The sequence below is a fragment of the Etheostoma spectabile genome, chromosome 9, assembly GCF_008692095.1.
Source record: "Etheostoma spectabile isolate EspeVRDwgs_2016 chromosome 9, UIUC_Espe_1.0, whole genome shotgun sequence".
NCBI classification, from domain to species: domain Eukaryota; kingdom Metazoa; phylum Chordata; class Actinopteri; order Perciformes; family Percidae; genus Etheostoma; species Etheostoma spectabile.
Genome location: NC_045741.1, coordinates 4,398,676 through 4,410,252, shown reverse-complemented (window position 1 = coordinate 4,410,252; position 11,577 = coordinate 4,398,676). Strand labels below are relative to the sequence as shown.

Sequence of the window (11,577 nt, the reverse complement as noted above, 5' to 3'; positions counted from 1 at the left end):
GCCTTAGTTTTAGGCTTTAGCGATAGCTTTGCCAATGTTAGCTATTTTGTTTTTGGCCTACAAGTCTTCTACAGATGAAATCCTGTGATTATTGGGTTTAGTGATGGTAGCTTACAGTAGCCACCAATTAGCTTTAACGTTTTGCTAGCCACAGCTTTACCAATATTATCAAAAGACAACAACAAAAGAAGATGGTAGCTAACAGTAGCCACCAATTAGCTTTAACGTTATGCTTTAGCTTTACCAATGTTATCAAAAGACAACAACAAAAGAACATGGTAGCTAACAGTAGCCACCAATTAGCTTTGACGTTTTGCTAGCTACAGCTTTACCAATGTTATCAAAAGACAACAACAAAAGAAGAGGGTAGCTAACAGTAGTCACCAATTATCTTTAACGTTTTGCTTTAGCTTTACCAATGTTATTAAAAGACAACAACAAAAGAAGGTGGCAGCTAACAGTAGCCACCAATTAGCTTCAACGTTTTGCTAGCTACAACTTTACCAATATTAGCTACCATCTTCTTTTGTTGTTGTCTTTTGATAACAGTAGCCACCAATTAGCTTTAGCTATAGCTTTGCCAGATCAGAGAAACCAAACAATTTTTTTTTTTAACTTTGTCTTTATTCTTAGAAAGGCAGAAACAAGCATAGCATTAAAGCATTTCATTACATTGCAGCTGTCTCAAGATTAATAATCAAACACTTTAGTTATATTTCCTGGCTGTGTATATCTGTTATACATCGCAACAAAACCTTTTTGACATGAAAGAGTCAGGCAGCTGGGCATAAGAGAACCAGGAGGAGGAAACAGGGATAAACATGCAGAGATAAAGGGAGGGCAGGGTAGAGTGTGTACTGTGTGTTGATGGTTATGTCATGAGGAACAAAACATCCAGAATGGACCAAAACAGAGAAATGGATGAATCTCAAGACGCATGAGACTCTGAGCACAACAAGAATGTGGTGCAGAGCCTGGACATGGATAGATTATTAATAAACTGAGTGTTTGTCCACTTTTTTTCTGTGTAAAAATAGTCACACTGAAGAATGACTTTGAACAGAGAGAGCTGCAGAGAGAGCTGGGGGGGAGGGGAGGGGGGGGGGGGGGGGGGGGGGGGGGGGGGGGGGGGTAAAATAGAGATGAAGGGAGGACAGTGTGTGGTCAGATGTGTGGAGGGCTATTTCATGTAGTGTGCAGCAGGGTCCCTGGCGCTATCAGCTGTGCAGCAATGCAGAATCAGATTAGGAGTGTTATGTAATTTTCCCGGAGTCTCTTTACTGGGTGAGAAAAGCTTGCATTGATTAGCGTAAACTGCCATGACTGCAGGGCTGAGGGGGTTAAAATTAAATTGTTTATAATCTCTTTGACCTGTGTGACAGATTCAAGGAGCATCAGCAAGCGGGGGATTGATTCAGTGGATTTGACATTGTTTTGGGATGTCTGCGCTGATGAAACACAACCCTGTTATGTCATTGGTTAGTTGAATAGTCCTAGTTGGCTATTAAGTGCACTATGACCCTTACGATTAATGCACAGAAGGTTTGGTGTCAAAGTGGCTTCTGATTTTCTGTCTTTTTCTGCAACACATTTTTAATTTATAAATAAAGCACTAATGTGTACAAAATACAAAACATGTATACAACTTCTGCATGGATTTCCATAAGATTTTATGTAGACATAAAAGTTCCCCAGAGGATGAACCATACTGACATTGCCACCATTAAGGTTGACATTTTTGTTTTAAGTGTAATATCGCAAAAAAAACAATCATCGGCTTTTCCACATCTCCCTCGAGGTGTAAGAACTTTGGTTTTTGGAATTTGTCCAATACTTTGGTTTATGATTAACACATTTCTACGCACATTTTCAGCCCTGTTTTGTGTCTATGCAACGTTTATCAATGAGACCCCTGGTCATATTCTTCGGTCTGAAAGGTAATAACAAATAGCAGACTCAGGCCTTGGTAAGTCTCATGCATTTGTGCAGTAAAATAAAAGAATATTAGCAATAACAACACAAACCCTAGATTTTTCTTCTAGTTTTTGCTTCTTTCTCTAATCAGTTACATGCTGTGTTTAATGTTGTGGATCCACTGGTCGGCATGGTAAAATAAACACAGCTGTAGCCTGCACTCAATGTCAATGAAAAAAGAAGAAATCAAAGCTTTTTTCTTTCCTCAAAAACAGAGCAATAATCCATTAATCTTGATTTTATCTAGATTATCTGGCTCGATTGTATACAAAGACTGTGTCATCTGACTGGGACTGACAGTTAAAGTTAAAAAGCATTTTGAAGACATGGACTTGGGATCCGGGATCTCACAATTTACTGACATTACTACCACTAGTTTTACAGTACATTTTGGAATTCATGTTCAAGAACCCTCATTTATATTGAGTTATTCCTTTTACTTAGAGTTAAAAAAGCAGAAATTGTTAATTATTTTGACTAATAGTTAGGATCAGAAGAACGTACAGATGAGTTTCATCAGGAATAAATGTGATCAAATGAATTTGCAAAGAGAGTTGCATGGTATCCAATCCATTTTTTGTGGTAATTTGGTTAAAAAGAAACCCATATTTCAGATATGGACATTTTGTAAAGGAGTCAAATTTGACCCGAGGACAACATAAGGGGAAAAAAGTGATTTCACACACAAAAGGGCAAAACATTCAAATCATGTTAGGCAGGGGTCTTCAACAGGGGGTCCGTGACCCCTAGGGGGTCCGCGGAGGTACTGCATGGGGGTCGCGAAAGTTTTGGTTGCTTAGACTTTTTTTATATTCCCCCCCCCCCCCTGCAATTTTTTCCATTAATTGAAATGTCTTTAAATACACATTAACATGAATTCAACACACTGCAGTAAACAGATAAATGGAGGCAGAAGATGTCTTTCAGTCATCAATGCACACATGGCACTATAGGACCAGTTTGATATAACACAATTTTATACAATATATATAATTAGGGGGTCCCCGCTCCATCTCGCCATCAGTTTGGGGGTCCTTGGCCTGGAAAACGTTGAAGACCCCTGATGTAAGGAAATCTCTCCTTCTGCTATTTTCTTTTTTTTAATTAGTTTGAGGGTTTAAACTTCACAGTATTTCAAAGATGGGGTCAGGGGAGGACTGGTGATGAGTGAAGCGTCCCTGCGGACTGAACTGGAAATACTGGCTCTGGTCCGAGGTCCATCTGTCTGCAGTAAGTGTGACCTACTTTTCTGGAAACCTCCACAGATGACCAATTCGGCTCGGCTTCAGGACAACAGCTGGGGATTCATTTTGTGAGAAATTCATTGAGTGAACCGAATTTCTGCACCATCACAGTTTGTGAAAGGAGGGAGATTTCATACAGGGAACACATGCAGGACAGCTTCTTATTAGCTCTTATTGATGCTTATGGGACGGATAGATTTATATCTTTTTCAAGATAAAAACAAGTGGGAGATAATTTCCAGAAATGTGTGCAAAATAGCCGACCAGAATAAAAATCACAGTAGGCCAAATCAAATTTAATAAGGAGATTTTTGTTGTGATCATCATCTTTGTTCAAACTTGGCGAGTTTATGCTCCTGATTATGTTAAAACACAACAAATATCACTAATATTCAGGCTTTGAATAAACCTGTGTATCTCCAATCTGCCATATTAGTGTTGTCCTCCAGATTTTCCCCTTCTACTAGATAAGGGATTCAAACCACAGCCCTCCTGTAACAAACCGACTTCTGTTTTTTCGGTTGCTGTGACCTACAGCCTGAGGTTGTGAGACATTTGATAAAAGGACATTACATAACCTCATTACATAACTTTAGGTTACTTAACGTAACCCCGGTTCTTTGATAACAGAGTGAGTGTGTCACTATGGGAATCGCCTTGGCGTGAGCCAACTATGGAAGCTCCAATGACACCACGTCTGTCCGTGACAGACAGGTCGAACTGTGCTGGGGCCACGCCCCTATATAATCACAGTCGACCGGCTCTCTTACAAATCATTCCAGATAGGTTTCTTTCCGTGTCTCGCAAGGAGGGACATGTTGGTGAAACACCTCACTCTGTTATCAAAGAACCGGGGTTACGTTAAGTAACCTAAAGTTCTTTTTCTAACTCGTTCGGTGTCACTATGGGAGATATAGACCACTCCCGGATTGCCTGAATCTCCCGAAGCAAATAACATTGAACCGAGACTCACACAACAAGGGCGCCGTCACCTCCAGCACAGCCTGTGCCAGGGACGGTCCGGAAACATGAGCCGTAGAACCTCACAAAGTGTGAGGCGTAGCCCAGCTTGCTGCCGCAACAATTTCTGCCATGAAACACCCCTGAAAAGGGCCCATGAAGTGGCCATGCCTCTCGTTGAATGAGCTCTCAGACCCCGCGGGGCCTGCAAACCTTTACACTCATAGGCCAATGATATGGCCTCCACAATCCAGTGGGACAGCCTCTGGCGGGACAACGGTTACCCTTGTGGGGTGTAGCCCAGGACACGAACAGCTGATCAGCTTTTCTGAACACAGCCGTCCGACTCACATACAGTGCAGGGCCCGGACAGGGCACAACATGTGAAGCCTTCTCTCCTTTCTGAGCAGAACGGAGGGGCGGTGGAAAGCCCGGAGCTCCACTAGGGGCACCTGTAGGCTGACTCCACCAACTTTAGGCACAAATGCTGGGTTGGGCCGCAAACAGACTTAGAGAGCCCTGGGCAAACTGGAGACGGTTTGCTGAACAGACAAAGCCTGTAAATCACTCACTCGCTTTGCAGTGGTTAAAGCCAAGAGCAAAGCTGTTAAGAGAGACAAACTTCATCCACACACCTCCATAGGCTCAAATGGTGATGAGAGAGGGGGTCCAACACGACCGTAAGTCCCATAGAGGAACCGGGGCCTGGAAACTGGGAGCTTGCGACGTGCCCCTTTCATGACGACAAACCAAGGGATGTGCCCCGCGGGCTTATCCCCAAAACCCACGTGGCAGGCTGAGACAGCAGCCAAGTACACCTTAAATGTGGAGAAAGCTTCCTTCATCATCAGGTACTGTAGGAAAACAGCAGGTCCACCCCAGAACCTGAAAAGGGATTGTATCCCTACGTTCACACCATCCTCAAAACCCGCCACTTCGCTGTAAAGAGAGCGGGTGGACGCGGCCTTGCGCTCTGAATGGTGTCAATGACCTGCTCTGGCAGGCTGATGCATTCAGGTTCCACCTCTCACGGGCCAAGCCAGAGCGCTACGCGGTCCGGGTGGGGGTGGTAAATTTCCCGCCCGCTTGGGAGAGGAGGTCTCTGCGTATGGGGAGGGCCATGGCTCTCCCACAGGAGCTGTATTATCTCCGCCAACCAGTGCTTGGATGGCCACCGCGGCGCTATCAGGATTAACGTGGGCTGCCCCTCCCCCTCGCCAGAGTGGGAGAGATGAGACTGAGGGGGAGAAATGCATAGAGCAGCACGTTTGGCCACGGGTGAGCCAGGCATCCACACCCAGCGTGTGCATTTACGTCTGACAGAGAGAAGAACATTGGACACTGTGTGTTTTCCTGCGAGGCGAAGAGATCTACGGCTGCTCGACCGTATCTCGCCCGAGATTGTTCCACACACTTGTGGTGGAGAGTCCTCTGTACAGAGGATTCCCGTGACAGGAGATCTGCCCCTTGTTTAAAACGCCGGCACGTGTGTTGCTCGGAGAGACAGCAGTCTACACTGCTCCACAAATCACCCTGCGGCTACATGTGTAGCTGCAGTGAGCGAGTGCCGCCCTGGCGGTTGATGTATGCGACCACTGTGGAATTGTCTGTTTTCACTAAACATGACGACCTTGGGAAGAAAGGCAGAAATGTTTCAGAGCCAGAAACACTGCCATAAGCTCCAAGACATTTATGTGTGCCTGGGTAATCTCGGCTCCATGTGCCATTCACTGTTCTCCCCAACAACGTCGCTCCCCATCTGACAGGGACGCGTCCGTTGTCATGGTTACCGGATGACACGCCCCAAGCGGGACACCTGACGCGAGAGTCACGTGTTCTCCACGGGTGAAGGGCTGCTATGCACGCTAGGCGTATTTTCACCCTCCGGTGAGGTGATGCGTGGGCACATGTGTAATGCTGCCACCCAACGCTGAAAATCTCTCATCATTAGCAGCCCAAGTGTACCACAGACACTGCTGACGCCATCAGGCCGAGCAGGCGCAGGCATAATTGAATGGCACGGCTTTGCTCAGCGGAAAAGGGAGAGGCAGTGCCCCAGAGACGCTAGTCTCCTCGATAGCGTGACGCGATAAGAGAGGGAGTTTATTTTGAGACCCAAATACTCCGTACATTGCGCAGTTTCACTCGGCTCTTCGCCCAGTTTATGTTGAACCCCAGATCCCTGAGATGTTATCACCGTAGTGGAATCTCTGACAGCTGCTCCCGAGAGTGGGAGCAGACCAGATAGTCGTCTATGTACGAAAATATTCTGATACCGCTGTTCTCAGGAGACAGGCCGCTCCACAACCTGGTGAACAACCTCGGTGCCAATGACAGCCGAATGGGATGGCTTGGTATTCGTAGGCTCTGCCCTGATACGCAAACCTGAGAAATTTCCTGTGTGCAGGATAAATGGCGATGTGAATATGCATCTGAAAGATCTATCGTTACAAACCAATCCCCGGGCGGATTGAACGACAGAGCACTTTGTGTGTTAACAACCTGAATGTGTATTTTCGTAGATGGCTGTTAACACACAGGAGATCCAAAATCGGGCGAAGCAACGAGCTCCCTTCTTGGAATGAGGAAATGGCGGGAGTAAAACCCCTGATGCGTTTCCTCGCTCGGCCAGCTTGATCGCTGTTTGTTTTAATAGGGATGTTATCTCGTCCTGTAGGACTTGTGCCGCATCCGTTTGCCATAGAAACTAACACACCGTGAATCTGGGTGGTTTCATAGCAAACTGCAGACTGTAATGAGTGAACTGCGCATGCGGCATCTTGCCGTCGGACAGAGAGAGGACCCTTGTAGTCGCATTGCAGTGACGTCACCTCCCTGGCCCGGAGGAGAGTGATCTCCCCTGGGAGGAGCGAGAGCCCCCCTGCAGGGACCTGATGGCTCAGGTTTGTCATGGGTGTTATTTATTTTGTTTTGGGGGAAGCATTTCGCCCTTGGCTTTACACCTGGATGCGAAAATGCATGCTTTATTTGTTTCCCTTTTGAAAGGTAAACGTGTTGGTGACACTTTAACACTTTGCCCCGACTCTCCTCCTCTTGGCTGAGGAGGGAGAGAAACTGAGAGGGGTCCCCTGGAGACTGTGTAACACCAGGGCCCCCGAACCACAAACCTCGGGCTTTGCTCTACCTCTCCAACCTTCCTCCTCTTTGTAGGAGGGGTGGAGGGAGAAGCTGGGGGGGTTAGGATGGCCGCTTCTTTTTCCCTTCCCGGGATGGAGTGGCGGTTCTTTACCTACAGCCGCAAAGGAGTGTTTCCCCCAGGCTTGGAATTGTCTGACCGAGACTGCTGGCTAGTCTGTGACCAGTGGCCTGCCTCGTGGCTGTAGCGCTGCGCGCTACTTTTGCTGTCGGCGCAGCAAAGCTACTCTCTGTCCCTGCTGGGGACGGGGTGTGTGCCTCGGGGCAGGCAGAGGTCGAAGGCTTCACCTCCTGTTTTCTGAGGGTGTGGCCTCTCTCATTCTCCAGAGCTGGGCCAAATAGCCTTTGGTGGGGTCATAGTTGCGTCCATGACTCCCGCCTTCTGTGTGTCACTCAGGCCTGACAGGTTCAGCCATAAGGCCCTCCACCTGCGACTGGAGCCCATCACACGGCCGCAGCCTGCAACTGCCACCCGTGAGGAGCGCAGCACCAGGTCATTCACACAGATTTCGTCCAGAGAACGGGTTAGGTGCTCCTGAGTCCAGCTGGCGGCCCATGTCCTCCAAGATTCCGCCTGGTATGCAGCAGCAGTGTCATTGCATTTAGGGAGCAGACTGACTGCGCTGCATAACTGTACATCCTTTGAAACATAGAGGCGGTGAGCCGCTCTGTCTTGGTAGGCAGAGGAATGCTGTGGGGGGCTGAGAGAGAGCGGCGGTTTGGGTGGAGGTGGTGAGCCACTGAAGGCTCCACCGCTGGGGGTTCGGCCAGCCCCAGTTCACCCATCCCGAAGATCTCCAGCTTAGAGCAGCCCTTGGTTGGGAGCCTACTCTTAAAAGGGCTGGACCAGAACCGGCTCATCTCCTTCATACAGGCAGGCACAGCCGGCAGAAGCTGCTTTGCCGGTGGCTGGGCTGGTGGGAGCCTTTTGCCATCATACAGGTCTCTCACCGCCCCTCGGGGTCCTGGGCTGGGCCATTGATTCAATTTAGCCGCGCCCGTTTACAGACCTCGTACAAGTACTGTCCACTGGGGGAGCAGTATCGGATGCACTAGGGGGCCTTGATTGGGGAATGGGGAATGTGGAGTCTTCCTCCTCTTCCTCCATTCCATCCATGTCGAGGAGATCGGAGATTGCATCACCATCCGAGTCCTCACCGCCCGGGCCCACTTCGAGGAGGTCCTCGAAAAGTGGAGGCATGACCGGGGATTCCTCGTCCATCATGTCCGCCCAGCTAGCTGTAGCTCGCGGCAGATGGGTGCTGCTTGTGGCCTTAGGGGTGGCTCCCGACAGACATGGGTCCTGACTGTTAGCCACGGCCACTCTCAGCCGTCTTTCCAGTATTTTCTCCGACATAGCTGCACAGTGGGCGCACGACTGGGGGTCAGCCAGCGCCGACTGAGCGTGTTTAGCGCTCATGCAGGCTATGCACATCGGGTGAGGGTCCCTGCCCGATATGGATGCCCCGCATGACGCGGGGCACGGGCGGGATACAGCCTCACTCGCCTTCGGCTCCGGCCCTTTGGTGGGGGCCGCTGCTGAGGACATACTGGAAAGGAAGAAAAGACGGCGTAAATATACAGCCCTTACAGGCGCGTCGTAACACGTTAGCCTGTCAGATAAAGTAACACCCGGGGTTTAGCCTGCGCTAACTTTAACCTTATACCGAAGAGTTAGCCCGTCGTAACACGTTAGCTCACTCCGGTACAACGGTTCGGTTACCAAGTAAATGCTAACCAACACTCAGGGGGCTCGCGCTAACGCGTTAGCCAAAGGTATAAGAGTACACCGCTAGCAGCCGATAAGCAATACCGACTAGCTGGCAGAAAAAGACAGTTGCCGTGACGCGGACACTGCTTTAACTGTGTAATTACAGTGGAAAACTTCAATCGAAGTACTTACTCAGCAAATCCAGACGGGTCGGGAACTGCGTTCAGCGACGTGGTCCTTAACGGTCCGTCTGTGAACTGTTTAGCAGATAACCAACCAAACTAGCCCAGAAGCGCTGAGGGGCTTAGTATAGTTTTCACGGAAGAAAGCGAGAATGATTTGTAAGGAGCCGGTCGACTGTGATTATATGAGGGGGCGTGGCCCCAGCACAGTGACCGTCTGTCACGGACAGACGTGGTGTCATATTGGAGCTTCAATAGGTGGTCACGCCGAGGCGATTCCCATAGTGAAACACCGAACGAAGTTAGAAAAAGAACCTCATTACATAACCTCATTCAGTCCAGGCCACAAAGTGTTAAAGACTATAGTTCAGAGACCAATGAAAAAGTTTTCCTTGCATGTTTTGTCCCCATGCCTGTCAATTTTCTTTTTATTTACCTGCTCAATGAGTAGCTAAAACACTTTAGCCTGCAAGCTAACGCAAAACATGTTTAGCTAGTCAATTTTAATAAAGTAAAATGCACATAGGTGGAAATATTTAATAATAGTTTTTTTATTTCTTGTGTTATCCTTGACAATTTGTACATGTGTATGCGATTTGATGTTTCTATTCTCAAAATGCCAAACAAACTAAGCTAAAAGTCACGTTAGCTAGTTATCTTTGATAGCGTTAGCTTGCCCGCTGAAATGTTGAAAATAGGTTGATAAATACTACTGAGATGGGTTCATAGGCTGTTTAGATGAAGCGTGTAACTATTTAATTTATGAAACCTTAATTTTATGTTATTTTTTAGAAAGAATATTTTCATTGTCGGGTAAAACCAGATTTTGTAGCCTAACCTCGGCCTAATTATTTGGACAATCCAAAAAATAATCAATGTCAATAAATTCTCAATTTAAAAAATATTCATCCCAGAGTTTGTTAATTTCAATGGAGACTTTTGGTGGCCTATCTATCTATCTATCTATCTATCTTACATGATGGTAACGGTTGCCTTGGCAACAGCAGACATTACTCACTCCTCCGCGGCAGCTGCTCTCTGTTTGGCCCACGGATATTATTGTGTCTCCACTCCCACGGATTACATCTGCAATTCAGTCCTGAGCCCGGAGTGCAATCTGAGGAAGGAGCCAAAGTGCAACGCTGGTGGCAGACATAGCGACGGAGTTACCTAACATGATTGTGATTTAAACATTAGTGTCATCAAAAGTCAGTTTAAGAAGCCCCTGTGGGATTTAAAGTCAGTTTTGTGGTTATTTATCCTTCACCCAAACAAAAATACTGTAAATGTAAGTGTCCCCCTTGCTCCAGTAGATAACCTCTGATGTGTAAAACAAAATGGAACTGCATTTTCTATGCATCCTGGCATGTGCAGATAAACAGGAATAGCATGAGTGCCTGGATGGATGGGTGAGAGCTTGAATGTCATGCTTTTCAGATCCATAAAGTCTAATGGATAGGGCTATTTGCTGGAAGCCAGTCCACTTAGAGAGCTGACGTCTCTCCTTCAGGATCCAAGGTACTAACGGTGTAGCACGAGGCTGGCACACCGCTGTGTGAGCTGCAGGGGGCAGCCGATCATCATTCCACAGCCGAGGCTTTCTCACCTTCAATAACACATGCACTCTGTTTGGGATTTCAGGACATGTAGGACACACTGTTGTTCCCTTCTCTTTCCCCCCTGTGGGAATCTGGACAGTTTGTGGGGAAGCAGAAAGACAAGAGGGAAAATTAGTCTTTTCTAATTCCACTGGTGCTACACTTACCAATAGTAAGCTGAGTCTGTTTGGGGAAGTTTGGGAATCCTAAAAGGGGGATAAAGGTCATAAGTTGGGTTAAGGCTGTCTGCAAACACCAATTAGGAAGTGAAACAAGACAGAACTATAACGTACATCCTCTTTTTGGCTAATGGCTGTGGGGAAAATGTATCACTGCCCTACAAAAAAACCAGTTTGCAGCCAAGTAGACACAATTTCTGCACCTTGAATCCAAATATAATGTTTCTGTTATCATGTCTGGTGAAGGTTTTGTGACAAAAAACATATTAAAGCTCTTTGACATTGTTTTAAAGTTAGCACCTTATTGATAATCTTTATATTTTGTTTTTATTTCCACTCTTTCCTACTTTGAACAGTTCAGTCTTATCTTTTTCTCAGATTTTTGTCACATTTTATGGACATTCAGACATTAAATAGAGTTTAATAGACAGTATGAAAAACAAAAGGCTTAAATTTGGGAACATGAAAGGCAGGTCAGGCAGGAACACTAATCTAGACAAGTGACTGGAGTAAGTGGACATCTATAACCCCAACATTCCACTTCCGGGATACTCTGTTACCTTCCTTTTGTCT

The 11,577-nt window shown here is 46.9% G+C and overlaps 1 pseudogene; it reads right to left on the bottom strand.

Annotated features, from left to right (window-relative positions):
* Positions 1-4,261: 4,261 nt before the first annotated feature.
* On the bottom strand, positions 4,262-5,488 carry LOC116695742 (uncharacterized; annotated as a pseudogene).
* Positions 5,489-11,577: the final 6,089 nt, after the last annotated feature.